This window comes from Chionomys nivalis, chromosome X, assembly GCF_950005125.1.
Source record: "Chionomys nivalis chromosome X, mChiNiv1.1, whole genome shotgun sequence".
NCBI classification, from domain to species: Eukaryota; Metazoa; Chordata; class Mammalia; order Rodentia; family Cricetidae; genus Chionomys; species Chionomys nivalis.
Genome location: NC_080112.1, coordinates 73985936 through 73991607, shown reverse-complemented (window position 1 = coordinate 73991607; position 5672 = coordinate 73985936).

Below are 5672 nucleotides of genomic sequence, written 5' to 3'. Positions count from 1 at the left end.
TGAAGGTGGCAATCTTACCAAAAGCAATATATAGCTTTAATGAAATCCCCATCAAAATCCCAACACAATTCTTCACCGACCTTGAAAGAACAATAATCAACTTCATATGGTAAAGCAAAAAACCTAGAATAGCCAAAACAATCCTGTACAATAAAGGAAGTCAGAGGTATTACCATGCCTGACATCAAGCTCTATTACAGAGCTACAGTAATGAAAACAGCTTAGTATTGGCATAGAAACAGATATGTTGACCAATGGAATTGAATTGAAGACCCGTATATCAATCCACATACCTATGAATATCTGATTTTTGACAAAGAAACTAAAATTATGCATTGGAAAACCTCTTCAACAAATGGTGCTGGCATAACTGGATGTCAACCTGTAGAAGAATGAAAATAGATCTATATCTGTTGCCATGCACAAAACTCAAGTCCAGATGGATTAAAGACCTCAATAGAATGTGACCACAGTGAACCTAATAGAGGAGAAAGTGGGAAGTAGCCTTCAATGCATGGGTACAGGAGACCACTTTCTAAATATAACCCCAGTAACAAAGACAATAAGAGCAATGATAAATAAATGGGACCTCCTAAAACTGAGAAGCTTCTGTAAAGCAAAGGACACAGTCAATAAGACAAAAAAGGCAGCCTACTGAATGGAAAAAAATCTTCACCAACCCCACATCAGACAAAGGACTGGTCTCCAAAATATATTGGAGCAACGGACTGAGCTCTTAAGGTCCAAATGAGGAGCAGAAGGAGGGAGAACATGAGCAAGGAAGTCAGGACCACGAGGGGTGCACCCACCCACTGTGACAGTGGAACTGATCTATTGGGAGCCCACCAAGGCCAGCTGGACTGGGACTGAATAAGCATGGGTTGAAACTGGACTCTCTGAACATGGCGGACAATGAAGGCTGATGAGAAGCCAAGGACAATGGCACTAGGTTTTGATCCTAATACATGAACTGGCTTTGTGGGAGCTTAGCCTGTTTGGATGCTCACCTTCCTGGACCTAGATAGAAGTGGGAGGACCTTCGTCTTCCAGCAGGGCAGGGAATTTGGACTGCTCTTCAGTATCGAGAGGGAGGGGGAATGGAGTGGGGGGAGGAGAAGAGGAGTGGGAATAGGGGGAGGGGAGTGGGGGGAGGGGGCAATATGTGGGAGGAGGGGGAGGGAAATAGGAAATGGGGAGGAGGCAGAAATTTTAATTAAAAAAGAATAAAATAAAAGAAAAAAGAAAAAAAAAAGAACTCAAAAAATTAGACATTAAAATTCTAAATAACCCAATTAGAAAGTGGTGTACTGAACTAAACAGAATTTTCAACAGAAGAATTTCAGATGGCCAAAAGATACTTAAGGACATGTTCAACTTCCTTAGCTATCAGGAAATGAAAATCAAAACAACTCTGAGATACCGTCTTACACCTGTCAGGATGGCTAAGATAAAAAACATTAATGATAGCTTATGCTGGAGAGGATGTGGAGCAAGGGGAACATTCATCCATTGCTGGTAGGAATGCAAACTTGTGCAACCACTTTGGAATTCAGTGTGGTGGTTTCTCAGAAAACTGAGAATCAACCTACCTCAGGATCTAGCAATACCACTCTTGGGAATATACCCAACAGATGCTCAATCATACTACAAAAGCATTTGTTCAACTATGTTCATAGCAGCATTATTTGTAATAGCCAGAACATGGAAACAACTTAGATGCCTGTTGTAGGAGCTGCGGGCTGCGTTCCTGCAGCACCCAGTTCCTGGCCGCCTGGCTAGCTTATGCCCCGAAATAACAACATACAAACTGTATTCATATAAACACTGCTTGGCCCATTTCTATTAATGTGTGTAGCACCATGAGGTGCACTTACCTGGAAGATTCTAGCCTGCGTCCATCCTGGGTCTGAGCTTCATCGTGTCTGCCTCAGAGAGGAGAGCTATGGAGTCTGAGATCACTTCCTCTTCCTCCCAGCATTCTGTTCTGTTTACTCCACCCACCTATGTTCTAACCTATCAGGCCACGCAGTTTCTTTATTAATTAACCAATGAAAGCAACGGATATATGACACTCCCACATCAGATGCCCCTCAAATGAAGAATGGATAAAGAAAATGTAGCACATCTACACATTAGAGTTCTACTCAGCGGTAAAAAAATAATAGCATCTTGAATTTTGCATGCAAATGGATGGAATTAGAAAACACTATCCTAGCCGGGCGGTGGTGGCGCACGCCTTTAATCCCAGCACTCGGGAGGCAGAGGCAGGCGGATCTCTGTGAGTTCGAGGCCAGCCTGGACTACAAGAGCTAGTTCCAGGACAGGCTCCAAAGCCACAGAGAAACCCTGTCTCGAAACCCCCCCCCCAAAAAAAAAAGAAAACACTATCCTGAGTGAGGTAACCCAGACTAAAAAAAAAAACGAATATGTTATGTACTCACTCATAATTGGACACTAGTCATAAACAAAGGACATCAAGCCTATATAGTTCATGATCCTAGAAAAGCTAAGTAATAAGGTGAACCCAAACAAAAACATATATAGACCCACCTGGAAATTGGAGACAAAAATTTGGGATCATGGGGGCAGGGGGTAAAAGGAAGGGGAGAAGGGGGTGTTGAGGAGAACTTGAGGGGTTGGGATAGTCGAGATGGAGGAAGGACATATATGAGAGCAAGGAAAGTGTTATTTTGACTGAGGGAGCCATTATGGGTTAGCAAGAAATCCTGCTCTATAAAAATGTCCAGGAATTTACAGGGATGACCCCAGCTAATACCCTAAGCAATAGAGGAGAGGGTGTCTGAACTGGCCTTACCCTGTACTCAGACTGATGATTATCAACAGAAGGAAACAGCCAATGACCCATATAGGAGCACTGAACAGAGCTCCCAAGATCCAGTTGAAGAGTGGAAGGAGTGAGAGTATGAGCAAGGAATTCAAGACCATGAAGGGTCATCCACTGAGATAGTTTGCCTGAGCTAATGGTAGCTCACCAACTCCAACTGGTCTGAGTGAACAAACATGGGAACAAACTAGTCCCTCTGAAGGTAGTTGCCAGCTGGGGCAGACTGAGGGGCGACTGATAGTGACACTGGGGTGTGTCTCTATTGCATATACTGGCTTCTTGGGATCCTACTCTTTGGATGTATACCTTGCTCAACCTAGATGTAGTAGGGAGGGACTTGGACTTTCCACAGGATGGGGTGCATTGCCCTCCCTTAGGATTAGAGGGGGTGGTGGGGGAGGGTCTGTGAAGGGAGTGGGAGGAAGGGAGGGAGTGGGAATTGGATTGGTATTTTTTTAAGTAATAAAAAACCCCACAATATTGAGATGGGTAGTGGAGGTGCACACTTTTAATCCCAGCACTCAGGAGGCAGAGGCTGGAGGGAGGATCTCACAATTTGAGGCCAGCATGGTCTACAGAGTGAGTTTCAACACAGCCAGGGATACACAGAGAACTAAAAGAACTAAAAAAAACCCATAATACTGTTAACATTAGTGTTTTCCAAAATGAAATATTTAAGTATCAATCTAATAAAATGTATAAGTGTGTACATGTTCTACATGAAGAAAACCCCAAAACTGATGAACAAAAGCAGATTAGAACTAAAACAATGGAGAGGTTTCACCACATTCATATAAAAGTCAGAATGTCACTAAGATGTTAGTCCTTGCCAATTAAACCTATACATTAAATGTGTTCACAATCAAAATTGCAAGAAATTATTGACAGGTATAAAAACAATTATAAGTTTATAGAGTCTTAAAATAGCAAAGACAATATTAAAGAAGAACCACTTTGGAAGAACAACACTTTCAAGACATTCTGTGAAGCTATAGTAATTGAGACAGGGTAGTAGTAGTAGATCAAAGAAGAGACAGAACTGAACAGAACAGAGGACTCATATGTAGACACACATAAATATTGTCAACTGACCTTGAACCAAAGAGTAAATACAATACATGGAGAAACGATTGACTTTTCCACAAATGGAGCTAGAATAATGGGACACCTATATGCCTAAAAATGATTCTGAACTTAAATCTCAGAGACTCCATAAAACATCAATGTTTATTGCAGTGCTAGTCACAATAGCTAAGTTATGAAGCCAATCTCAGTGTCTGTAAACAGAGTAATGGATAAAGTGTGGTATACAAACTCAATGGAATTTTTTTTGGTAATGTGTGTCTGTATTGTTTTCTTAATTTTTTTTAAATTTTACATACCAATCCCAGTTCCCCCTCCCTCTCTATCTCCTACCCCCTCTTCCTCCCATCCCACCCCGATTTTCTCCTCAGAGAAGGTAAGGCCTCCCCTAAGGAGTAAACAAAGCCTGGCACAGGAAGTTGAGTTAAAATCAAGCCCCTTCCCCTGTGTGAAGACTGAGCAATGTATCCCACCATAGGGACACAATGGAATTTTAATCAGATATAAAAAAGAATGAAGATTTTACACTTGAAAGAAAATGGGTGCAATTAGAAATACTAAAATTAAGTGAATTTAGACTCAAAGGAAAAAATATGCTTTTTCTCATTTGTAAATGTTAAATTCAGAAGGAAACATAAAATTATGGATGAATACATGACATGAAAATAGCAACGAAACTGTCTAATGGAATGAAGGAAATAATCAGAGTGGAGAGTGATAAAGGAGATGGCACGGGGGTATGAGGAGGAATACATGAAAAGTTATATATTTATATGGAAATGTCCTTACTAAATACTCTAAATAAAAAGGAAAACTACTAGGTAACTCAATAAAAAGGTGCACAAACAAAAGTGGCATAGCAGTCTAAACCAACATCCACATAAAAATATGAAAAAGAAAGCTAAGCAAAGCCTCTAGAAAATCATAACTTCTCAACTACTGAATTCAAATATACTGAAACTGGTAAAACAGTGCGTGAAGATTTCTAAAGTCTACTAGTAAAAATAATCAGTGACCTCAAAGAATATATAAATATGTACATGAATTTGTAAAGTTTTTCTGGCTTGACAAACCTCTCCACCAAGGCAATAATCCAAATCAGACCAAATCAAACCATATTAGAAAAAGCCCAGGTTTAATGGATGCCAGCACTCCCCGGTGGCCCTTCAGCCCCCTCCCCCAGACCAGGAAACCACGGAGGGGGAGGGAAGAACAACTGGAGAGACCACGTGTTCCTTCTCTAGGGGGCAGCTTAAATAGTCTGTGGGAGTGGTCTTGACCCTCCCTGGGGAGGTGTCACCTTTTGGCAGGCTTTCTCAGAGGTGGAATTTGGACTGAGGCAACTTCCAGGAAAGGAGGCTTGAAACTGAAGTTTCCATCAAACATTCCAAAATGAATGTCAGGGTCTGAGGTGATGCTTCCAACCAAACAGAATTCAATCTAAGACCTGGAGCAGAAAGTCAACAATAGAGAAGAAATTTTAACAAAACCAGAATTGTGCACAATACATCTTGTAACATGGAAGAAAAATGAAGCAAATAAAAGGCCTTTCAGGAGAAAAAAGAAAGGCTAAAAATGAAAACCTCAATGATTCAAATTTAAACCAAAGCAGAAGCATCAGCAAATAATTTGAACAAACTGAATAAAGAATATTAAAGAGAATGCTGTTTTTGACTCTAGACAACAAAGAAACCAAACTAAACAAACAAACTAAATAAGTATAGGGAAGATCAAGATTAAAAAT